The sequence below is a fragment of the Pinus tabuliformis genome, chromosome 6 (assembly GCF_031772625.1).
Source record: "Pinus tabuliformis cultivar Carrire ecotype Pingquan chromosome 6, CPIR1, whole genome shotgun sequence".
Lineage (NCBI taxonomy): Eukaryota > Viridiplantae > Streptophyta > Pinopsida > Pinales > Pinaceae > Pinus > Pinus tabuliformis.
In genome coordinates this window covers 791,039,379-791,066,392 of record NC_142292.1, presented here as the reverse complement: position 1 = coordinate 791,066,392, position 27,014 = coordinate 791,039,379, and the positions used below count along the sequence as shown (strand labels likewise).

Sequence of the window (27,014 nt, the reverse complement as noted above, 5' to 3'; positions counted from 1 at the left end):
TAAAAGCAAGCTCAACAACTATATATTCTCGAAAGTCAACTCAACTGAGTAACTATATATTCTTGAAGTCTTAGTTACAAACTAAGACTACCATTGAAGAGAAGGGAACAGTTGAAACTTCACAACTCTATACTATACTACGTGCAGGCAAACTTCACAGCTATATACTAATGGAAGTCAACTCGACAACATAATGAACTGCCATGGTAGAATCCAAAACATAGACTGCAATACTCAATTTGTTTACTGACACTATAGGGCGACATTCACTCAACAAAGTTCAGTTATCTATCGATTTATCCAAAGATAACCAGGCGTTCTCAGACACAAAATCGAAGACCTTGAAGCATATCAAATTTAATGAGGCTTCAGCCTTTATCATCATCAGGCTTCAGACATGCAACAAACATCTCCATCGCAGATAACTCCTTCGGGTTTGCAGTTTTAATCAATCACAACATCTGTGTCTTGAGCCTTGTCCTCCTGCTTCAGATCCCCTTCATCCTTCAAAGCGCAAGTCAGAAGAACATCGTAGTCACAATCTTCACAATAATAGGGCCATGTAGTGCCATCTTCGTCGCAACCATCACAGATAAATGAATGCCTCTCTGTCAATACAAGGGGGTGTTCATGCTGGCTCTACCTTATCTTTTTGGGTGTTTTCTCAGCCACCTCTTTCATTTCCTTCTCCTTTCGCTTCTGCAGCGTTTCCAGATGAGCGTCAGTGAAGGGATAAGCATTGACTCCAAATGTGGCCACTGCCCTTACGCCATCATCTGTCACAATTTTTCCATCTGGTCCCACCACAATCAACGATGGGATGCCTATAACACGGAGAAGCCGCATGAGAGCCTCCTTAGTTTTATCTCCAAATGGAAGAGCTAACCATGGCATGCTTTTGTAGCAATCTTCAAAAGCCTGTTCATCCCTGTCACTAGAGATGAAAACAATCTCAAAGTCTTTTCCTCTTTCCTTGAGTTCGTTGTATACCTTTACAAGCTTTGGTGTGAAGGCTTGGCAAGGTGGGCACCAATGGGCAGAGAAATACAAAGCAATTGTCTTCTCCACAAGCTCAGCTACCGGGACCTGTTTCAAGAATCAAAACATGAAAAAATGATTAGCATCACCCACAAGAGTTTTACTAGATTCCATGTCTACTTGTGGTTTAATAGTTAATAACAAGAATCCACCATGAAAACAACCCAAATTCATACCCTGAGAGATGTAGACCCTCCCTGTATTAATAGTTTATACTTTTATGAACAAATTCACACACTTAACTGTTTAAGACTGCCCCCTGTTCACTATCGTTCCGCCACACACAAGAGCAAAATGCTAACTTATGCGAATATCTATGGCCTAGATGTTAGACCATTAATCACAACTGCTAAAACGGCGCGACCACTGTTCAGACGTCAACAAGTTTAATGTGTCTGTGCATGAATCAGTGGAACATCATTATTACAGCGGCTGGATTGATCTAGAATTCAACAGAAGCTTTAAATACAGTTTCTAGAGATCGTTGACAAAATGGGCAAGCTTCCTGAAGAAGCCACCGTCCCATCAAATTCCAGAACTTTCTCTGTTAATGTATAAAAATCTGTTCAGCGATTAAATGAAAAAAAGTTACAAGTTCTAAGTTTCAAGTTCCAAGTTCTGTGTTCAGTATCTGAGTCTCTGCTCCCTAATTTGGTATCAGAGCTCAAGGGTGTGGGCTGTTTTGAGTTGTGAGAGGTCGCCCTGTGGCGCTGTGTGCGCGGTCCAGCGTTGTCCAGAAGATAGAGCTCAGGTGAGCTGCTTGGAGGAGGCCGAGTGGTGAATCACTGCGTGAGGCCAATTGTAGTGTCTATGTGTTGAGAACCGTCTAGAAGCGTTGATGTCTTTCTGTGCGCAAAGCAGGTGTGAGGTTGAGTCGTGAAGAGCTGTGAGACAGCTCAGTGTGGGCGACTGAGCCATGAGCGTGATGACTGAGGTCTGTGATAGAGCATTTGAAAGAAGCCTTCAGTGTTCAGTTGCTGGAGTTGTGAGGTAGCGCTGTTGTGGAGAGGAGTGTTTTCAAAAGCACTGAAGGATAATCGATGTTTTGTGCGTTTTTTGTGCAAGAAATCCGTGGTGGGGTGAGAGTCGTGCGTGTGACAGTGACTGCTCACCCGTAGAAGAGCTGTGTGCTCTGGAGAAGAACGAGCTGTGGTGCGATAAGCTTGGAGAACGGCGTGCTGGTGGTGAGCGTGCCAAACAAGTTTGAGTCGCAGAGCTTCAAAGGTTTGTTATAGAATGCTTCTTGGCATGGCAGTGGTCTGAAGGAACCCTAAATTGATGATCATGGAGAAATCTTGGCCCTAGAGATTCTGCGTTCTATTGGCTTGAAATCGGTGGTTTTTAATTGGTTATTTTTGGTCTGCATCAGCGGATTCTACTGTAAGTTATTGGCGATAAAGAAGAAAGACTTCGAATTGAATGTGTGTTTTGGGATTTCGCTGCGGTTTTCGCAGATTTGGCGTTCTTGTGCAATAAGTGTAGCAAGATTTGCGGACAGGGCGTGCTGGTCTGAGGGTTTAGGCTTAGTTTCAGAGCTCATCAGAGTTGCGCAGCGAAAGTGTGGTGCGCATTTGGGAAGTGAGAGGCAGAGCCAAGCCTAGTGCACTTTGAAGTCAAAGCTGGCCAAGAGTTTAAGGAAAATTTAAGCCTAGCTGATATGTCTATCTTTTTAGACTTTTTTGACAATGATCCTTTCGATGATCATTTTCTTAGGAACCCATTTGGGTTTGGCAGTATTTTTGAGTTCGAAGAAATCTTTGACAAACAATGTCATGTTGTTGAGGATCATGTTGTTCAAGAAATCACTCATGTTGTTGAGGATCATGTCGTTGAAGAAATCACTCAAAGTAAAACTCGCTTCTCTCATAACCCAATTGTTAGAAGCTCTATTGGATCTGCTTTCAAGATCACTGTTACTATGGAGGATACTACCATGGATGTTCTTCGGAGGCTGCTCATGTTCAAAGATGACTGCATTTTGGTGGCTCCTTCGCTGGTTCCTCATGGAAAGTGGGGAGAACATGAATTAGATTACCTTGTTCGGGATCTTGCATTGCATCCCAATCCAGAAGAGGTTGTTGACGTTAAGTACGTAAGCGGAGCAAAGGAATTTCATAAGGAAACCCAAGAAGGTGAAGATGAAACTGTACCAGCTAATGCATAAGCATGGACCCTTTAATAAGAAGGCAAAAATGAAATGTTTTGTTGTAAGTGTTAAACACACACATGGCAGAAGGAGTATGAAAGATAAAACATGAGAGTGCAATTTTTATTAACAAGAGATATACATTTATAGTACATTATGTGACCGTTGGGTTCCACATCCCAAGGTCTCTTAGACTCCTTTTGTCTATTCGGCTTCCACACTAACCCATTGAGGATTAGGTGTCCAACATTCCCCCCTTAATCCGAAAAGTTATGTATGAGTCCAAGAAGAGAGCTGTAATACAAAATGTGCAAAAATGCATGGCAGCACTAGGCTGAATGTGCTCTCTGAAATGTTGGTATAAAGGGTGGTGGTTAAAGGATGACCACCAACACTGGAACGCTTAGTGCAGTTCCCGGAACTATTCCAAAACTAGCAAGACGCTGAAGTCTTCTGCTAGAGGAAGTGCTCCTATTGTTTTGAAGAGGGAAACCTTCAACCAATAAAGGGAGGTCTCACCCCGCATAAAAGGGAGAACTTCAACCTGAAAAGGGAAGTCTCAATCTGTGATGGTTTAAGGATGACCAACAACTCTGGAATGCTTAATGCAATTCCTAGAACTCTTCCAAAACTGGCAAGAAGCTGGAGTCTTCTGCTAGAGGAAGTGTTCTCAATTTTGTTCCTAGAATTCTTCCGAAACTGGCAAGACGCTGAAGTATTTTTCTAGAGGAAGTGTCCAAGATTACCAACTGAAGGCATGCTCAGGGGCATCTTTGTCTCTGGCTACAACTCTGAAACTGGTGTGGTAGGTTGTGGCTCAGGCTCGGTTGATGTGGCTTTGAAGCTTGTAGATGACCATCATTTCCCCCCCTGTCAGATACAAGGTGAGATGATGGAGGAAACTCAACTGCAAGACTATTCAATACTCTGGAACAAGTTCTGACATGTGTTTGGAATATCCTCTTGGTTGTTGATGCCCATTGCCAAGAAGCGATCCATCCAAGATGAATCTTTGTTCTTGCAGGACGTTTGTTTCTGAAGCATCTGTGTGAAGAATGGGTGGTTTTATGACAGTGCTTACATGGATGAAGATCAAAAAAGTGATCTTTCAAATGGCCAACTCGGCCACAGTGTTGGCATTTCACAATCTGTTGTTGCTGCTGTGGAAGAGGGGCAGAATCTGGAACAGCTGGCGGTGAACTGTCATGAGGAGCAGGTGAACTGTCATGAATAAATCCAGCACTCTGAAACTGAATGGGCTTTGAGTAGTCTGGAATATGAAAGGACAAGTCCTTCTCATATCCGAGACCAGTTCTGTGCTTGTTGTGGACAAGCTGTTCCCAAGGTCTGATGATAGGCTTGGGAGGTGCAGACTGAGTTTCTGCATCTGCATGTACAACTGCTGCTTTATTGGGTACTAAATCTGAACCAACTGTAACATTATTGACTTGCTTCTGATGGGTTGCAGTCTCAATGTTCTGAACAGAAACATGTTCAGAATGATGATTCCTCTGTTTTAATTCTTCTCGTTGAAGCTGAGATTCAAGCTGTAAAAATTCAATCTTTTCATGTACATCTTGTAAACAACTATGAATATCGATGAGAAAATCCTTGCTGATTTTGACTGTATTATCCATAGTAGAAAGTATTAGATTGTCCAGTAACTCTAATATTGCACCAATTGGAGCCATTTTTAACCTCAAAAAAAGAGTAAAACAATGAGGAAAAGATGGACACCAATTGCTCTTTTATATAAACTTATGGAAACAACTTCAAATCAATCTTGGCAGCTTGCAATAGATTCAACACACAAAGAATGGTGATATCCGGAAAACAGACTCCTCATTCAAAAATGAATTTTCTCCAATTCACCTGAGAATTTAACTTCCAACAAGGAAACAAGCAATTCAGGCCTCAAAAAGATATGTTCCTGTACCAGCCTTGAATCCAAGAGAACTTGTCCTGGCAACAACTTCAATCTAGTTCAATAACAATCTCTAATATGAACAACCTTTAAGAAAATACACCAATTTGATCTACAAAGAGTAGTCTTGGCCTGGAACAATTTCCACTGAACTCCTAAATAATGCCAAATTGCTGCAACTTTAAAGAATATAAACAGTCCCCAATTCTTATGAACATTGAACTCTGTCATTCCCAAAAATCCCCCAGCATATTCACTTTCAAAGAAGAAATGATGGCTATCAAAAGGCAATACCCTTGTGGATTATCTTCCTTCCAAATTATAGAAATGCAAGTATCGAAATTAATAAAATAATTATTTGAAGTACGTGGGAATAATTATCTAAAGAATGGAATTTTGAATGCCAAATTCACAATATCACTGGGCGCTCAAAGTAATACAATAACAGGTATTCCGATCGACATAGACTAATTTTCTGTGGATTGTTCTTAAGCCTTAATTCGACAAGAAGATTGCAATGATGAATAAAGAAGACGATCAGAGGCAACAACTTCTTCAATCTGATTACACAGGCAAAGTCGGAACAGCTGCCGGAGAAACGTAGCCGAATAGATTCCCGCTTCACCACAGTCCTTGTATCATCATCAAACCACACTCATTCAACCTCTGAGATAGCATGCAGTCCCTCAATGCAACTACAACAATAACAGAAGGTGGAATGATGATTTTAGGTCCCTCAGAAAGAACTCCAGAATTCTTGGTTATGCCCATAAATGGAGTACGACCTCTTGATAGTTGGTTTCACAACCCAAACACATGACACGGTCAAACACATTTAACACAAATGTAGTCAAAATATTCTGGATGGAGGGACGAATTCAGTGAAATGTTGAGAAGCACATGTGATGCAAAGACTTGATGAGGATTATAGTTCAGTTGCAGCGAAGAAATGCTCTTACAACATTAGCATTGGCATCGACATCCAAGTAGCAAGATGTGCCCTGGAGAATTCAAAATGTTCTGCTTCCCCTAATGTGATTCCCCAAGCTTCACTCTCAGTAAGAGGAGAACGGAGTTATATGACCGAGGTTCAATATTCGTGTCCCACATCATTCAACGCGGGTGGAAGAGTCGTAATAGTCACCATGGCTAAGATGTATTATGGCATTCAACATAACATAATGATAACAATGTATGAATGGAGTCGGGTGATACCACGGTGTGAGGAGGGTCAATGTATGACTGAGATTATGAACCAGTGGAGTGGTGGTGCGATGTAATAGCACAACAGTCATGGAGCCTCGGAGCCACGAACACACAAATCCACAACAGCACGTGAGTAGGTGAACGAGTCAGTTCGTTGAGTAAGCATTGAGTTTCCTTGACGATTCCAAACTCGTTCTTTATTTTCCTCCTCTAGTGGAATGAATGGAAGAACGAACCGACTGTATTGCTTGGAAAACACAACTAATACTCATACAGCTTGTCCAGAACAACGTAGGGCTTCTTAGAGCTTCAATACATGTGCACGGGCTTCATATACTCAGTTCAGCACATATACATGGTTCGAATCGTGAGCACTACGATCAATCAAAGAACAAAAACACCAGCACAATACTCGTTGCTTCAACGCTCAAAATACTGTACCATAGTTTAATTCTCGCCCTGCAAACTTGTAACAGAGGCTTTGTATACGTTATAAAACAGAGGAGGTGGTTTGGACCGGTGGTATGCGGAGGAGTATGTGTGGCGGAAGTTGCTCCTGCTCCTGCTGTCAATGCTAAGGCAAAGGCACCCAAGGACAAGAAGCCCCGAGCTGCCAAGGGCTCGAATCAGGCTCCTTCTCACCCTATGTATTTACTGATTATCATAAAAGCAATTTCAACTTTGAAGGAGAGGACGGGTTCCAGCCAGTTCAAGATTTCTAAATTTATTGGTGTAAAATATAAAGTTGTTCTCCCTGCCAATTATGAGAAATTACTGTTGGTTCAGCTCTGCAAGTTATCTAAAAGCGACAAGATTACCAAGGTTAAGGGTTCATACAAGCTCTCAGATGAGTTGAAGGCATCCTCTAAAGCTGCAGCCAAGCCTAAGAAAACAAATTTGTCGGTCAACAAACAAATCCGCAACTGCCCAATGAAGCAGAAAAATGTTATGTCTATAACTGATAGGTTCAACAGAGAAATTAATGGCAGGCAGGTTCAACAGAGAAATTAATGGCAGGCCATTAATTGAACGAAGCAAATAGATCCTTCGAATTCGACCTCTGACAGAGCATTCACAGATCTAGAAATGTCAGCGCATCATTCATGGAGGAGAACGTTCCTATCATCAAAAGATCATAAAGAGGAGGCGTACAACGTAACTATTATGACAACAAACAGTGGACAGCATAATTGTTACGACAACGAACAGTGGACAGCGTAACTGTTATGTTGTGCCTAATGCAACAACATATTTTCATGCAGTATTATGGAAGACGTTATATATATTAGAATATTTCTATAAATAGGGAGATGGAAGACAAATTCTAGAAAATCTGAAAATGCCCAGGCCTAAACTTGGCTCACAGTAATTATGCAGGGCAGGAATACGCTTGCTGCTCTGATACCATGTTAAACACACACATGGCAGAAAGAGTATGAAAGATAAAACATGAGAGTGCAATTTTTATTAACAAGAGATATACATTTATAGTACATTATGTGACCGTTGGGTTCCACATCCCAAGGTTTCTTAGACTCCTTTTGTCTATTCGGCTTCCACACTAACCCATTGAGGATTAGGTGTCCAACAGTAAGCCTAGCTGAGACTTAGACCAGCAGGCAAGTTAAATTTTAGGTAGTTGTGATTAAGGGGAGGTGTTAGACCATTAATCACAACTGCTCAAACGGCGCGACCACTGTTCAGACGACAGCAAGTTTAATGTGTCTGTGCATGAATTAGTTGAACATCATTATTACAGCGGCTGGATTGATCTAGAATTCAACAGAAGCTTTAAATACAGTTTCTAGAGATCGTTGACAAAATGGGCAAGCTTCCTGAAGAAGTCACCGCCCCATCAAACTCCAGAAACAAACAAATTCTGCTTTGAAGAACATACTATTGAAATTTCACCGGGAGCAGAAAGGCCCTCACCATCGGAATAGTGAGGACTCCGCCCCTAAAAGGCGCAGTGGCCCTCTGACCTTTGTTTCTATGGAATAACCTAATGGAATAACCTAATGGACCTCTTTCCTTTCTCCGGTATGCAATAAAGCCATATGCCCGGTATACGGGGCAGAGTATGCCCAGGGCTGGGGTGAAACTAATGTAGTCATCTTTCAGGGTTAGTCACTCAAGCAGGCATAAGGAGCTCTTCGAGTATTTATGAATATGGCTCTGTCTCTTCGAGCCAGAGAATGGGTCCTTGCTTTCCTAACGTCAAGCAAGCCCTGCCAGACCTTGCCCCGGAGGGAAAGCTGCTTCGCACCTTACCTTAGCGTAATGACATATATAATGAGATATCTCTTTGTATATGATATTCTTCTCCAGTTCCTCTCCTCTCGATGGCGGCCTTAACAGTCGAGCATGTTTACGCATCCTTTTGGTCGAGCACCTCTCCTCTCGATGGCGGCCCTCTCCCTTATGGTCGAGCGATAAATCGATGGCGGCCTTAACAATCGAGCATGCTTACGCATCCTACTAATTTGGCCATTTTAGCTTGGCGGAGGTTTTGCAAGATTTCCCTCCTCTCCCTCTCCTTATCAGTCGAGCACCTAAAGGTCCTATTATAGCCACTATTTACCCACCCACCCCAACCCCCGGAGGTTTGCAATATTGAGCAACGAAGCTCGTTCTAACCTTGCTCGTTCTAGACTTGCTCGTTCTTAGCTGATCCTTACGAGCGCTTCCTTTGCTCTGTCTCTTCGGAAAGAAATCCGGCCTCATCCAGCTGGTTGGCCGAAGGCAAAGGTTGGCCGAATATTTGAGCCTGCCTTGCTTTCCAATGAGATTAGGATCCAAATGCTCAAGGGTAAAGGATGGGTGTGTTAGGCCACGAACAACTTGGCGGAGGTTTTGAAAAGATTCCCCTCCTATTCTTGCCATTTTAGGAGGCGGAGGTTTGAGTGCTCTTCCCTCACCATCGGAATGAGTGAGTCGATGAGTTATCAAGTTTCAATTTACTTATTGGTTGGCCCCTATCAAATAAGTAACTAAAAAAGTCACTAACGTACCTCTCCTTATCATTCGAGCCCTGTCAGACCTCTCCTGTTGGTCGAGTCACTAACGTACCTCTCCTTATTAGTCGAGCACCTAAAGGTCCTCTCCTTAACAGTCGAGCCTGCTTTCGCATCCTTATCAGTCGAGCCCCCTAAAGGGTCCTTAACAGTCGAGCCTGCTTACGCATCCTCTCCTCTCCCTTTTGGTCGAGCACCTAAAGGTCCTCTCCTTAACAGTCGAGCCTGCTTACGCATCCTTATCAGTCGAGCACCTAAAGGTCCTCTCCTCTCCCTTTTGGTCGAGCACCTAAAGGTCCTCTCCTTAACAGTCGAGCCTGCTTAAGCATCCTTATGGTCGAGCAACTAAAGTTTCAATTTACTTCTTGGGTGGGTGGGCTTATGGTCGAGCCCCTCCGGTCCTGTTAGTCACTTAACGTACCTCTTGATATAGGCAATAACTACCATATGCTCATATATAACTAACTACAACCATGCCCCTCCTATTTCTTCTCTGGCAGCTTCATAAAATAGAGATGTGCACCTCGGCGAGATGGCCTAATGACATATATAAAACACTCTGCTTTGACTCATTTGACTCATTCCCTCCTCTCCTCTCCTCTCCTCTCCTTATCAGTCGAGCCCCCTAAAGGGTCCTTATCAGTTGAGCCCCCTAAAGGGTCCTTATCAATCGAGTCACTAACGTACCTTGATGCTTATTGGGTGGTGGGCATCGGAATGAGTGAGTGACTTCGTCCCTCTTCAATTTACTTATTGGGTGGGGGGGCTTTTGGTCGAGCACCTAAAGGTCCTTATAGTCGAGCATTCGTTCCTCTCCTGTTAGTCGAGTCACTAACGTACCTCTCCTGTTAGTCGAGTCACTGACATACCTCTCCCTTACGGTCGAGTCACTAACGTACCTCTCTTGTTAGTCGAGTCACTAATGTACCTCTCCCTTACGGTCGAGTCACTAACGTACCTCTCCTGTTAGTCGAGTCACTTAACGTACCTCACCCTACTAGGCCTTAGCCTACCCTCCTACTAAAGTGTGCCCTCCTACCAATATATATATATATATATATATATATATATCCACCTGCCAAGAGAGTTCTTATATAGAGAGTTGACAAGCCATCACTTGATGGGAAAGAGAGTTATTATCTGTGGGCCAAAATAGAGTTAATAGAGTTTACAAGCACTGGAAAGAGAGTTGACAAGCCATCACTAACTAGGAGATCTAGATCGCCAATCAACCTAAGGGCGAGGGGCGAGGATAGGAGCCGCTCGACCAACGGGCCGCCATCGTTTGCCTAAGTAAAACCCGTATTTTAGAAGTATTAGGAATTCGCGGACCAACAAGGCTTTTGAGCTATATCTCTGGGTGCCTGCCTTTATTGGTTGGAATCTTCTTGATACACCACCTAGCCTGCTGGAGATCACCCGCTACCCAAACAGTCAGGGAGGTGATTTAGGCTTGGATAGATCTTGATTGATTTTTCACATCTTTCGATATGGGTGGTCCAACGGACTACATACTTTGAGATGGGCGGGCCAACAGACTAGGTTTTCGAGATGGGTTCCACTGACCAGGTATTTGAGTGGGGTTCCAACGGACAGACTACAGCCCACATATACTGAAGAGAGAGAGAAGGCCTATCCACACTTAGCGCTACAGAACATTGCAATGGTTCCTACCTGGGCTGGACTGAACGGTTCGGAACAATCCATGTTACTCACTGCACGGTGCGGTTCAATGTAAGGAATGAAGATGCGTTACATACGTTAATTCACCAGAGGTTAATACGACATTCAGACATAGAAGACTCACATAGCTGACAGAAGCACCTCACATAACGGACAGACATAGCCACCTCACATAGCAGCCATCACATAGAGCATCTCACTTAGCCAATCATTTACAGCCGGTCATAGCCCAGTAGTAGTGTCCGATAAATCGTAGTAGGAGATAGCCCATCATTGCCAATAATTGCCAGAAAGGCATTGCCATAGGGTTCGATAGCCTTTCATATCAGTCACGCCATACATATCCACGGAACATAGCAGCACGTATACATCCAGACAAGAGAGAGGTAAGCATCATTGGCCGATAGGATAAGGACCACACATCACAGGAGGTACCCAAGAGAAGGAGTTAGTTCACCCATCGAGTCAATGAACAGATTGATTATGTTCCCACGTTCCCAACAGACAAGAGAGAGGGAGGGAAGGTAGTTTCATTCATGCTGGTCTGGTAGTGGCATTCACGCTAGTCGGGCGGGTAGTTACATTAAGGGAGGTGATTTAGTGCCCAGCGTTAGGAGGCGGTAGCACCTATTCCCCTAACTCCTTCCTACACCCATTTGAAGTTCCCCACCACAAGGCACGGACCCCTATGCAAGCAGCGATAATAGCACAAGCAGACACCGAAAAAAGCAGGCACCCAGGGATGGAAAAAAGTATGACAGGAACAAGGGAATGCAGACAGGAGAAGGCAGGACCGGGCCCAGAAAGCGAGTGGACAGAACCCAAGAAGCAATTGGACGGAAGGGAAAGGAATAAGGTGGGCACGATATTCAGGAAGAAGGAGGGAAGCAAACAAGAGACCAAGGAGAGAGGAGGCAGATATAGAGCGGACAAGGGATGGACGCCAGACTATAGGAAGCAGCAGAGAGAGGTAGATAGGATAGATAGAGAGGGGAATAGAGCGGAGATGTAGATAGAGTGAACGGGGATGGGAATAGAAACCATAAGGAGAATGACGTAGAATAGGGGATAAGGGAAAGGGATCGAAGGAACACAGCTCAACCCATAATGAAATAATGAATGAGGAAGGATACAAGGCAAGTCATGTATATAGAATGTCGGATTGAAGACGGCACTCTAGCATTGTTTACTTACGAGCATATCGATTGAAACATTTTACCGTCAGACGAAATAGATTAAGTTAACCCACCAAGTCGGCACGAATAGAGAAAAGCATCTAATGGCTTATGCTGCTGGCTGGATGGAGCCCAGAGGGAGGTGATACTTAGCACCCATTCCCCAAACTACATCGGTTATTTATTGCTGGTTCGCTGCTAGCTTACATCCCAAAATACGCATACCCAGTTTAGCCATCACACAATAGATGAGAGATTGAGTTCACCTTCACATGAGCCACATTGACGAGCCAACACGGTAATGATTGACACTTTGAGTACCTACCCGCTGATTGATCGAACTGCTTGCCGAAGTTCTTCTTACTTTCACGATCTTGCTCTACCTAGAGATGCAAAACTTGCCCACAGTTGCTTGCTTTATCATCGGCCCCATAGTTCCCACCAGACCAGAGGGAAGTCCCCTTACCGCAGATAAGTTATTACCGCAAAGAAGTCCTTACCAACAGATGGCAGAAGAGAAAGAACCCTTCACCCCATACCCAAGAGAAAGAAGAAAAGTCCGCACCGACAGAACAGAGAGAGGAGAAATCCCCTTTCAATACACCTTACCCGAGTGAGGAGAAGTACCCCTTCACAACATGTCTGAGAGAGGTTATTTATCCCATACCCCGGGAAGCAACTATGTGCAGTTAGTAATGGCTATGTGTAGTTAACGACGGATATGTTCAAACCCGGTACGGTACAGGGCCGACACTCTGAGGCACACTGCCTGCTAATCGATACAACTTTATGCTTGCCGAAGGTCCGTGAGGTCTTGCGCTTCCGAGGGCAAGGCCCGACAGGGTGAGGGTCAGGGTCAGGGTGAGGGACGAACTCTCGACAACAGGCCGCCATCGCTCGACTGTTAAGGCCGCCATCGAAATATGTGAAAACCTCCGGGGATTGGGGTGGGTGGGTAAATAGTGGCTATAATAGGACCTTTAGGTGCTCGACCAAAAGCCCCCTCACCCAATAAGTAAATTGAAGGGAAAGATGTGAAAACCTCCGCCAAAGCATATATTCTCTATGTCATTCTGCATGAGTGAATTATATATGTCATTACGCATCAAAACCTCTGCCCCCTCCTAATTGGGTGAAAATGACAAATCTCGTAGGGAACGTAGTCGAAAGAATGAATGCATAATGACATATGCCCATATATGCATGATCTGCTAAAGCGTAATTACGTATATAATGAATGACTGCATCGATATATGTGTCATACCAGATTCGATGTGATTCATTAGTCATTCTTGAGAGATTGAATGATGCTCGTTATATATGTCATTACGTTCTTTCGAAGAATTGATCAAAGATGCTTATTGGGTGGCCCCTCTCGTCACTAAGGACCTTTAGGTGCTCGACCATAAGCCCCCCCCCCCCCCCAATAAGTAAATTGAAGAGGGAGAGGATGAGTAAGCAGACTCGACCAAAAGGGAGAGGACCCTTTAGGGGGCTCACTATTCATATTGGTGAGGAGAGAGGGTGAGTAAGCGAACTCTCGACTAAAAGGCCGCCATCGCTCCGGGAGAGGAGCATTTTGGAGAGTTGTGACATGCATAGAGGTGCTATGCCATGCTAATGAGTGAGCATCTTGAGTCGCTTGAAGTGAGTGAGCTTGATCGAGAAGTGCATGCAAGAGGTGTTATGCCTTGAGTCGCTTGAAGCTCAAGTGGGCTTGATTGAGTAAGTCGAGTGAGCTTGCTTGAAGTGAGCGAGCTTTAGTTTCATCCTGCTTGAAGCGAGCTTGAGTGGGCATCTTAGCGAGTTAGCTTGCTGAGTGGGCGTAAATCTTACTAAGCTGTTGGAACAAGAGTGCTGATCGGGAATTGGACTAAGATTGGGTTCAAGACTAAGCTGTTGGATGGGAACTAAGATTGGGAATTGGAATCTCTGTTCGCCGCCTACTTTCTATTATTCAAAAGGGCCAATGCCTATATAGAATGCAATAGGTAGTACGGACCATTGCAAGATCGATCGTAAGTCTTAGCTAGTACTACCAAAGAATGAGTAGTAGCCGGCCTATTGAGTGAAGTGACCGGAAGCCAAAGGATGGGATAGAGGGGCCACCAATGCCGCAGGGGGCGATTGGCCGGACACCAATGAACCCTAAAAAAAGGGCCAAAAGGGGGATTAAGGAACACAACTTTGCTTCAATGACTCAACCATATGGTTTAGCAACTTGACAGGGGCTCGACTTATCAGTTGGTCGATGGGGAGAGAGCTCGACCAGATAGAGAGGGCCTTTACCGGCGTTAGAATGAATTGACTACTTGGACGGAGTGAACGATTTCAATTCTTATATAAGGGGCTCCGCCAAATCTTACTTTCTTCTAATCACGGGTAGAGAGCTGAAATGGCCAGAAGAATTAGTCGCTCTACCGCCCCTCCCCATGACCCTATCGATTGAGTGAATCAGTTGCACTCGAATCTCTTTGAATCAGAAGGGCCTGCTGGTAGGGCAATCGAAGGAGGAAAGAAATGTTCCTCCCCTATCCACTCCACGCACCTTTCCTACTATATATCAATCTCGAAGCTGGTTCTGGCGTCTGGCTTCGGGACATTGCTATCTTACTGCAGGTTCGGCTCGGTTCCGCTACTGGCTATCCGCTACTCGTGAATCGGGAACCAGAACATGGACTACGAATTCCCTTTATCTTCAATATCAAAGTGGTTTCCCCTTCTATATATGTCAAATGCGCTATGAATCGGCTCCGCTACAAGCCTTATCTGAATCGGGGAGCAAGAACCGCCCTATTCTTATTTAAGGGTAAGCTACTTCAAAATGTTCGATGAACTACGAATTGCCCTTCTCCGCCTCCCGGAAGGGAGTGCTTGCTCCTCCTAACTAAAAGAAATATTTCTCTGCTTCGATGGACGAGAATAATAGGTATGACAACTTGTTGTCTCAACTGAAGGTGTGGAACCCACTTTTGACCCTTTCTTACTCCTACTCACTTCCTGTCCCTCCGGCAGCCCTGCCCTTTTGTTCTCCTCCAAACCATTCGGGTTGAATAGGAGCTATGATAGAAGTCTTCCTCAGTAGACAAAGGTGGGGCTTATAGATAGATTGAAGGCTAAGCCCCTTAAATCATAATAATAGGGCCATTATAGAGGTGATTTTAGGGCTAAGCTCCGCCACCAAGTTTCGGGCTAAAGGAGACTTATAAACGTAATAACAACCGGGATTCACTATTATTCCTCTATTTCAACCTAACTATTTTTTATATGTTCCCACCCACATACCCTTAAAAGTAGTAAATTGAATGCCGCCTTCAGTATTTTGGGTACCGAGTTAGCGGGTGGTCGCGGAATTTGTCAAGGGCCATTGGATAAGGGAGGGTCCGCCTTCTTTTCGGTAACAGTTAGTTCAGGTGGCATCTCATATTGGTGTCGTCGAGTTTGAAGGTGGACATCTGCGGCGGTCATGAATACAGTCTGAAATGAAGGATCTTCGGATGAATTAGATGATGAAGGTTTCTTTCTTAGGTGGGGGTGCAGGTTGTTGGGCCGCGACAAACCCTTGCGATGGGAAAGAATTTTGCAACACTTGAGGATTGGACCTGGGTTTATAAACAATGGGAGCTTGGCCTCTCAAGGCTTGGGCCGCTTTAAGTTTATTCGCTTCAATGGCTTGGCGCACCTTCGGTAAAAGTGGACAATGATGAGTATAATATCCATATTCACCACAAATGGAACAAGGTTGGTTTGTTCTCAGTTTCCCTTGCTTGGGAGGGTTATTTGGTCCTGAGTTCTGATTAGGATTGCCCCCAGCATTTGCCGATGCATTTTGTTGGTTGCCCCCAGCCCCTTTATCCTGATTATTGGCTTTTTTCTTCCCCTCATTCTTCTTTTTTTTTTTTGCTGCATATTCTGAGGATTGGGCGCATTCTGCTAGGCGTATACTTGCCCTTGTTGGGGAGGATTTTGCTGCACCAGATTCTGTTGTGGTTGAGGTGCTTGCATCGGTGGTGCGGAGGGTGCTTGAGGAGGCCCAGGAAAAGGATAATACGGGTTTGCGATGGCGCTACCACAGGCAGTCCCACTACAAGAAGGACCATGAACATGATGGTGAGTGGTCGAACTGGCACTTGCGTGCGAGGCAGCGCGCGAAGGATCGTGAGTTTGAACAGGCATGGAAGGCTGCCAATAAGAAGGATGGCCAACATTATAACCTCCCCCACCATAGGGATTCCCAATGGAGATGTTGTTTCTTTATATACGCTATTGTCATGGAGCCACTCACTATTTACCCACCCCAATCCCCGTAATCGAGATAATCCAAAACTAAGAGTGTATTCTGCTAAAACCTCCGCCTCCGTCAAATGGCCAAATAGGAGCTAAAAGTTCAAAAACCCTCCGCCAAGAGAAAATGGCCTATCTCGTAGGGAGAATGTTCAAAACCTCTGCCTCCATCAAATGGCCAAATAGGAGCTAAAAGTTCAAAAACCTCCGCCAAGAGAAAATGGCCTATCTCGTAGGGAGAATGTCCAAAACCTCCGCCTCCATCAAATGGCCAAATAGGAGCTAAAAGTTCAAAAACCTCCGCCAAGGTGAAAATGACATAGAGAAGATCTGGAATCTCTCTCATTCAGAAATCGAAATGACATATATAACAGTAGCCTCGGAATCTCTCTCCTTCAGAAACCAAAATGACATAGAAAAGAGATCTCTCTCATTCAGAAACCGAAATGACATATATAAGATCTGCTTTCAATCTCTCTCCTTCAGAAATGACATATATAAGATCTCTCATTGCAGACAACACATATATTCTATTAGATTGGTTCGATGGCTTGGCTCAACTTGGCCGGTGAGATTGCTTGGCAGGTGAGAGGGCTTGTAGGTAGGAGCGTAATGACACATATCGATGCATTCATTCATTATATACGTAATTACGCAATCTAATTTGAGGCCCGGTAGGACCTCTCAACACCAACTAAGCCAATTCACTAGGTATCATCAAAGACCAATAGGGACAGAGTCACTCACTATTCATATGGTGAGGGATCTCTGTAAGTGAGAATCGGTATAGGGAAACTACTCGTTCTATTCTTTTCCGGGCCGGGGCCTATATAATGCTGCCTTCTCTTTACTTTCTTTATAGGGCGGAAAGAAAGAAGTGGGGTGAGCTTCCTGAGCATTCTCAATTTACTTTCTTTATAGAAAGAAACAGAAATAAAAGAACTTACTTACCCATCATCGCTATAGAGGGCTGGCCTGGCTTTCTTTTTATGACTCCTTTGTTCTTGAACGCTTGCTTATCTGATGGCTGGCTTTCTTCCTCTCGTAACCGGCACCTCCATGCCTCCCTCATTCATAGCTTGACCTCATGCCCTTATGAGTGGGCCAACAAATGAACGGACGGATACATAACGAAACGAAGAAAAATGTGCGAGGGAAGCCTCTGTTTGAGCATGGGAGGACTCTTCCTGTGTAGATGCAATGGGCAAAGCTACATCAATAGGGCAAATCGCTGGAACCCCAAGCACACCTGAAACAGGTTGTGTCCAATGGATCTGTGGAGGGCTTAGTTGTAGCTATGTTGAACATACAGAAGGCTCTCATCCCATGTGCATGGATGCTTGGAGTTGTACATGTGCAAGATATGCCCGATCATCCTGTTGACTACCTCTGTTTGCCCGTCGGTTTAGGGGTGGAAGGCGGTCAATTTGGTCAGCTTGGTGTCCATCAAAGACCACAGGCTGGCTCTCCCTATCTGAAATAATGGTCCGTGGCAAAATGAACCCAAACACGCTTGAAGAAGAGCTTAGCAATGGCTTCTGCTGTGATACTCTCTTCTTGCAAGGTACTAGAATGGCCATCTTACAGAATTGGTGAACAACCACAAAGAATCATTACCATGCTTGGTTGAGGGAAGACCTGACATATAATCCATGGAGATGGACTCCCAAGGCTTGTCTAGGGTAGGTAGAGGAGTGTACAATCCCTTCTTCTTGATGGCAGGTTTAGCAACTGCACAGGCGGTGCATGACTTGATGTACCTGCTAACGTCCTATCGGAGTTTTGGCTAATAGAAAGACTTTTTTTGCAGCACTGCTACTGTCTTCTCCACACACCAAAGTGCCCTGCCACCTGACTGTAATGCGCCTCCCAAATCAGCTTCACACGCTCGCTTGAAGGGACACAGAGATGGCCCAGATGGCACAAAAGTGCATGCATCCTGGAGGTGAAATTATACCTGCACCCAGGGCCTGATATGTAGCAGTGAAGTCAGGGTCATTGTCATACAATTGGGGCCACCCTGAGGTGTTGTGGCCACAAGAGTGAAAACTTTGTAGTCAACGCCACAACTGGAGGCTGGCTGAGGCAGTCTGCAACTCGATTCGTTCTGTCCTTCTTATACTTGTCACACTTATACCGCTTATACTGGCTCTATATCCAGACAGCTCTATCCCACTTCCCCTTCTCTCTCTATACAGCTATACCACTGCTCTCTAAACCTATATACAGCTACTAACATCACTACCATCCATCCCATCTTCCCATCATCCAGCCCAGCATACCCATCATCACTACCATCAGACCTATCATCCCATCCCCCATCTTCCCATCTTCCCATCTTCAGAAAAGCTCGAAGAGCATGAGTCTATTTTTGGCTTATCACCTTGGCGGAGGTTTTTGAACTTTTAGCTCCTATTTTGCCATTTTCAGGATGCGCAAGCAGGCTCGACCACTATTTACCCACCCACCCCAATCCCCTGAGGCGGAGGTTTTTCAAGGTTTCCCTCACCATACTTCAGGCTAGGTGGATTTCATATAATTGTAATGCGGGGTTTGTGACCCGGATGGATGGCAGGTGTATGGCTTGCAATCTAACGTGAATCCGCTGCACTCCCCTCGTAGTGAAAAAGGAATAGGGTTTATGGGGTTAGCTGGGGCAGCCAGTGTAAAGGAATAAATAGAAAAAGATCTACCTGGGGCGTTTCCTTTGTGCTGTGTTCCTATAAAGACTGAGTGTATGGCATTTGGGTAATAAGGTGGATGGATTTCCTGGCTGGTGGATTGTATGGAATCGAACTTTAATGCAATCAACTCATTCTTCCGGGTTGGGGGTTATAATCCCCACTACTGTAGTTGTGTAACCATTCCTCTATCCCTCACTTGTAGTATCAATCGTATCATCCTTCCCTGGTAGTATATGTTTATCACTCCCATTCGTTCATTAGTATATGTCCTATCTATCAGTGGTCATCCTTCGTGCCTTCCCTCTGATGGTAGTATATGTCCTCTCATTGCATTCCAATCCATTCCATTGATTGCATTCTAGCCCCTGCTTGTAGGTATAAGTCATTCCATCGGTTGAAAGGATTGCCTCGGAAGGTGGGAAGCATAGATTGCGATGGCTGGCTGGATGGATTGCTTTATTGGCTGGATGGCTTGGCTTGCTATTGACTACTCGCCGGGTGGGGCAGGACATGGATTGCTTTGAGGATGCGTAAGCATGCTCGACTAACAGGAGAGGGCTTGACGGCTTTCCTGCCTGGTTATACAGAGACTAGCCTTCTTTTCAGTGCCGAGAGAATGGATTGGCCTAGCGCTAGCGTCATGCTTCCAAGAAAAAGATCCATAGGCAAGGCTCCTAGTTCGTTAAGCCGCTTAGGTGTGGGAATAGGTATTGGTATAGGTTGGGAATAGGTTGGGAATATTGGAATCAATTTCCGCCTTCCATTACGACTTGCTTGGTCAGGCTCTGCTTTCCAATCAAACTATCCAGCCAGCTATCTTCGCTAACGCTCGGAGTAATACTCGATAGGTCCCTTCGTTGTCGCTCGTAGCCTACAGCCAATAAAAAGAGATAGGCGTTGCACAGGTTCCTCTAATCAGCCAGCTAACAAAGACAAGAGAGATTAGTCAGAAGGTTAGGCTCCTATCACTCATGCTCTTAGGCAAGCTATTCTCTCTAACGCTCGGTACGACTCGATAGGTCTCCTCGCTGGCGTTCGAAAAGACATACTTTTCGCTAGCGCTCGAGAATCACTTCAATATAGGGGCAGTCGAACTTACATAGAGGGGCAGTGAACATAAAGGAGGGGCAGTGAACATCACCAAGGAGGGGCTGTCGAATTCTCAGAGGGGCGTGTATGGAGTGCTATTAAGGTATCCTTGCCATTAGTGAAATTATCGTTAGCAATCGAATCGAAAAATTAGCAATTAGCAATCGAAATCACTGTTCTTTTCAGCGAGGGTTTTCGCTATCATTAGTCCTTTCAATCAATCAACATTAAGCGTTTCCGAAGTGCCTACCATTTATCCAATCAAAATATCCATCCATCCTGGTTGGGTTCATAAAGCGCCTAACTTGATTAATCAATTTATATCCTTCCTTATCTGTTGCCTTTATCTGTCCAATCAATCAATTGGTAGGAAGCCCAAACATAGGATCTCTATAACTCCAAATTCACACTTGGACTCTTTTGCAAAGACTACCTGCTGCAAGATCTGTATCCAAGTGTCTAAAGTGGTCTTCCCGGGTTTGATTATAAATCAAGGTGTCATCAATCAATAAAAAAACAAATCTCCTAAACTGGGCACTAAATACCCGGTTCATGGCTGATTGGAAAGGGGTTAGCGCATTTGTTAGCTTGAATGGCATGACCATGAACTCATAGTGTCCACAATGACACCTAAAAGCTTTCTTGTGCACATCCTCCTCACACACACGGATCTGGGCCGGACCTTAAGTCGATTTTTTCCAAGTAGACGGCTCCATGCAATTCATCGATAAGCTCATCGATCGCCTGTTCTTGATTGTTTTATTGTTAAAAGGTAATCTATGCACATCCTCATTGTACCATCGTTCTTCTTTACGAGCACTACTTATGAAGCAAATGGACTAGAACTAGGCCTGATGTGACCCATCTCCAGAAGTGAGTGAAGATTACATATATCCACTTAGACCTTTATAGCCTTTTCTATTTCCTCTTTCTATATTCGTGGATGGCGGTAGGGGGTGATCACGATGGGCTTAGAGCCCGGCTCCAACTCTATGATGTGTTGGAATATCCTATCCGGCGCTGCGGGCATATCACCGAACACAACACTATGCCGGTCCAAGATAGGCTGAATGTCAACATGATAAGTGCGGTGCTCATCTGAAGGTACATACGGCATGCCTTTGATCATAAAGCAACTGGCTGCCCATAAAGCGTGGGCCAAAGGGGAACTGACATGACTCTCAACCTCACGGCTGTCCGTTAACCTTATGTTAGGGAGCCAAGGAAATATTTAGCCTGCCTCAATAATGGTACCACCCAAGCAGTAGGCCTGAGGGGACTAACATGACTCTCAACCTCACGGCTGTCCATAAGGCTTGGTATGAAAAGAACATCAAACCCTTTTTCGATTCCATACCCTAAAGGCATCACAAAAATCTGTTCAGCGATTAAATGAAAACAAGTTACAAGTTCTAAGTTTCAAGTTCCAAGTTCTGTGTTCAGTGTCTGAGTCTCTGCTCCCTAATACTAGATCCCTAAGAGCTTATCATAGTTTTAACCAGATTCAACCAATTAATTTGTAAACTGCACATCCCAAATTGTGTATGGAGATTTGTTTTATTGATTGTCTCCATCTGAATACTTCTGGATATGTTAATCAACCAGTCTTATTGCCGATACTCTGTGAATGAGAATCTATGTTTCTGTGTCCAGATTGATCAGAACAGAACGAATATTATAAATAAACCGTTACCGGTTTGAAAAATGGGAAACAGAATCCACATTAGTCTGGGATAGAACATGATTAAACAAAGAAGACCAAGTGGCTAAGCTGCTACACCTGAGCAGCTTCAGGCTGTCAAAAATCACTCAGGACTTGCGCCTCGCTCTCTCCGCTTATCAGCGTTATCACGATTCACAAGCCCAAATTAGCATGGCAGCAACCAATAAGTTACTCTGCCTCACCATTTGTATATAGAACCCCCGTATGTTATAAAGGAATAGAACTTAATTCTATGGTGCGATTCATGAATCATGGCATAAGAACAGTGAATGCAGTAAGCAGATCTCAGTATCTCACCTGGGCACCTCCATGCTCAATCAAAAAGTTGCGCTTATCGGAAACCAAGAGTGACTCCAGGGTTTGAGCTTCTCGTTTGGCTTCATCCTCTGCTTCAAGCTCATCCAGCGTTTTGTTGGTAAATGGATAAGCTCTGATTCCATATTCTCGTATAAGGCCCACAGCATTCGTTTGTACTGTTTTCCCATCTGGACCCAAAATAATCAAGGTTGGGAGACTCTGAACGCGGAAGTAGTGGCACAAATTCTTTTCAACGTTGTCTCCAAATGGCAAAGCCAGCCATGGCATGTTTGCATAATATTCTTCAAAGTCTTTCGCCTCGATGTCATTCGAGAGAAACACAATCTCAAAAGCCTCCCCTTTGTTCAAAAGCTCATTATAAATCTCCACAAGCTGTGGAGTGAAATTTCTACAGGGACCAGACCAGTAGCTGAGAAATACAAACACACAGTTTTCCCCACAAGCTCTGCTACTGGAACCTACAGGAAGACACCAAATTGACAATAAGGCCATCATGAAATAAAATCTGTGCATCTATTTTTCCTAAACCCTTATAGGAGCCAATGAAACTCAATTGCCCAATTCAATACATGCTTTCATGAATCATACCTACATTCTCATAAAGAACCCAAATCCAGACTTGCTGGCAGAGAAAAACACAAGCCAAAAAGGGAAAACACCCACCTTTCTTCCTCCATGGGCAAGGACAAAATCTCGTTCATCAGACAGCAGAAGAGACTCTACAGTCTGTGCAGCCCTTAAGGCTTCCTCTTTCGCCCTCAGCTCATCAAATCTCTCTGCGGTGAATGGATATCCCTCAACCCCATATTCTTCAATGATCTCCACACCTTCAGTCGTTATAACTCTGCCCTCTCTGTCCAGAAAAACAAGGCACGGAATGCCATCGACCTGGAAGGCCTGATTAAGCTTCTTCCTTGTATTACCATCTGAGAATGGCAGGGCAAGCCATGGCATGGTGTGGTGGTATTCCTCGAATGACTTCTCATCAAAATCCGCAGAAACGAAGAGAATCTCAAAGTCCCCCTTCTCTGATAACTTTTTATAGATTTCAGACAAAACGGGGGTGAAAGCCTTGCATGGAGGACACCAATGGGCAGAAAAGTACAGACCCACTAGTTTCCCTTTCAGTGCTTCAACTTTCACCTGTAGATTACATTGGATTCAATACAAAAATGCAATTTTGCAGCAAAATAAATGATAACAGAGACTATAAGTATAACAATCGTACCTTGTCTCCATTATTTCTGAACAAGAAATCACGTTCCCCGTTGTGAAGCAAAGAAATCAAACTGTCATGGGTTGTTTCCTTTTGCACAGCCATAGTAAGCTAACACAATCTCTCTTTCGGTTCCGAGCCAACTTTCTTCCACTACAGGAGAACAGACAAGCGAAGATTCGTCATCTCAGATCGATTCTTGCCTAAGGAACTTCATGGGAATTTTCTTCTTCAACTCTTGCTGATGTTGACTGGACCTTTACACACGGACAAATTTTCCAATGACGATTTATTTATAGAGCACTTCTTCACTTTTAAGTAAATTGTAGTTTGAGTCTCTTTTTTTTAAGGGGATTTGATAACAAATTTAGAAATCAAAGAAAATTATAATTTGAATTTAAAAGTTTCCTAGAGTTTTTCAATAAAATCATGAATCCATAGAGTTTTTTTTAATAGGAATCATGAATTCATGTTTACATTCAAAAGTAAACAATAAAATATTATGATTTTACAAAAAATATATTATCTTTAAGAGTCTTTCAATAAGATTATGAATTCAGATTTATATTTAAAAAAGTAATATAAATAATAAAACATTATGATTTTACTAAAAAATAATCAAAAATAAAAAAGTCACTTTATTAAAATTATTCTTTCCTTGTAAAAGTATAATAGGCATATTCTTGGAATAATAGAACAAGATCACGGAGCTTCCTTTCGGTGACTTGATATTGGTAAATAAAAATAATAATTAAAAAAATTAGATTTATAAAGATGTTATGATTTTATTTTTTTTAGCATGAATTTTAAATAATAAAAAAAATTTGATGCCTATTATTGTAATTCATTCTTCATCACTTACACAACTTTACATAACAGATCTATGTTTGTTTGCTTGTTATTTTTTTTTATTTTTTTGACAAGAGTAAATATATTTTGCATTAAATATGTGTTTGGTCACATAATATAGGTTTACATTATGAGCATCATCCTACAAGTCCATAGGGCTAAAGAGTGCTAATTACTTAGGCTTACTAGACTACATACTATGTCACATTTCAAAACATTCTTGAAGCTATATGTACAACAACAAAAAACCTTGCAAAAAGAAAAATGTGCAAGGCAACATACTTCAAATACATTTGTATTCATCCCCATTGGCTAGCCTGTTAATGTCCAGGCACTGCTCTTGTTGAGTCCAGGTTGCATCGTAAATCTTGCTAACCTACGTTTTCAATAGACTAATTTGGTGCCAGAGATCCACTCATTTTCCTCGAGCAATTGTACTATGGATAGGCTGTGGTCCTTTAATTTCAAATTTAGTTCAAGTAAATCTACTTGTAGCACATCAATTTTCTACTTCAATTAAGTGATTGCGTCGAGAAAACCACTATTCATTCTCCCAACACCATTGATACTTACTACCATTCCCGTGGGACCTCCCCACATTCTAACTCTAGCTCGTCTCCTAACTTACAACGCCTGCAATCTTACCTCAGATTCGTTATTTCTACCAACGTGGGAAAATGAAGTATGCCCATCCAATTTAGATTCAAACCTATGGAGAGGAGAAAGAATGGAATCCATCCGACCTAATAGAGTTCTGCTTCTTTGAGCCAGAGTGGAGGATGTTGAAAATGCAACAAGAAAATCCTGATTTAATTTTCCCTTGAATTAAATTAGGAGAAAAATTGTAATTCCACATCACAAGACAACTTGTATGAGTTAACTAAGTTAATTTCACTTAGTTGACTCAGTTAATTCGAGTTGAGGGTTTAACTTGAGTCATGTAGAGTGGCTCCACTTTATAGGAGCCCTAGTTGAGTTTATTTTCAGTTGTAATCAATTAATTCAGTTTAACCGAGTTAAAGTCAGTTAAACTAGTTCCAACTGCTGGAGGAACTGGTAGGAGGTCTAGCAGTGGGGTGCAACTTCATGTGTTCAACCAGTGAATAGATAAATCAACCATAATTAACTCATGCATGCATGAAATTCAAGTTACCTAGTTGATATTGGAGTTCAAGGGAAGTGTACTATCAATTGTATAATTTTCCGAGGTATACAAGTGGTGCATGCAGTTAGAGAAGGACCAATAGGGATTGCACAATTCAAGATGGGGATTTCCCTAATTAATAGGGGGTTGATTCCTTGAAAAATAACACAAGGAAATCGGGACTTGGGCAAGTAGAAAATTGGTTGAGTATTGGCCAAGGCTTGTATAGGAAGCAATGAGACAGATAGAGATAATGCAGAATTGATTTTTTAATTTTGTAACTTATTCGAAAAGTCTATTGAAAGCTCTTGAAAACGAAAGGGCAACATTGATTTTTTAATTTTGTAACTTATTCGAAAGGTCTATTGAACGCTCTTGAAAAAAAATCACCGCCATCTTGTCACTTCAGGGATTCTTATAAAAGATTGGGATTATAATATATCGCAACACCATCTTGTCACTTGACGGATTCCTATGAAATTAGATTGACATTATAATGTATCCATTGCATTAAAAGATTGACATGTGGGCATCCATGCAAACCATCGTTGAGACAAGTGGACATCTACGCAGATCATTGTTGGCTCGAATAAGGAGTCAAATTTTTTTGTGCTATAGCCATTGTTGCATCATCAGCCATAGCCTCTACATGATCAACTAGTTGCTCTGTTCATGCCTCCTTTAGATTACAGTAAGGACAGGTTGGTCAAGCCTCTGTTGTCGAGGCAAAGTAGTGCACCACGACCTAAGGAGGATGAAACAAATTTATTTGGGCCAGACATATAGGACCCTGTGAAATTGTATCGAAGCCTAATATGGGAATCGCTCTTGCTCTTGTATAGTTTCTAGCCCATTATTATATTCAGCCTTTGTAAAAGAAGCAACAACCCATTTCAGTTTACCCATCAGCAAAGGCATAGTCATAGGTGGGAGCATAAAAGGCAGAGGCAAAGGCCTATATATCCCACTCGTTATAGTCCGGGCATTTTACCTTATTTCCGACTTCTTGACCGCTACTTATTATTTACCTAAAGACGCCAGAGGATTTGCAATTATTATATTCACTATTTGCAAAAGCATTAGTAGTGATGGATCAAGATGGAGATCAAGTTCAAACAGAAATCCCATCAATTGGAAATTCAGTTAATCGAGATCAATACCCATATCCAATTGACATTGTTCCAATGCCATTCATGGAAGAACCAGTCCCCGGTAAACTGCTACTACTGAAATTGGTGCTTCTTCTGCATATAAAGGTGAAATTATGCTAAAATTGGTGTTTCTTATGCATATAAAGGTGAAATTATTGCATATAACATATACAGAATTTATAATGCTTCATTATTTTGGAAAATTGAAGAACCAGAAAATAAACAGATATGGAAAATGCTAAATGATTTGTACATTCATAAATGCTAAATGCTTTGTACATACATACCAAAATTTGTAATATTTTGTGTAAAATATCTTATTTTTGAGGTTAGCCATGTGAAGAAGTTGTTGTTTCTTATTCAATGTAAT

General features: G+C 43.0%; 1 pseudogene across 1 annotated transcript; it reads right to left on the bottom strand.

The window, feature by feature from the left end:
* Positions 1-23,772, bottom strand: LOC149261144 (putative nucleoredoxin 1; annotated as a pseudogene). Its single transcript, XR_016258371.1, has 4 exons — positions 23,513-23,772; positions 22,948-23,427; positions 22,264-22,742; positions 1-1,086 (listed from the first exon to the last, which is right to left on the bottom strand). The product of XR_016258371.1 is annotated as a putative nucleoredoxin 1 (transcript).
* Between the last annotated feature and the right edge of the window lie 3,242 nt (positions 23,773-27,014).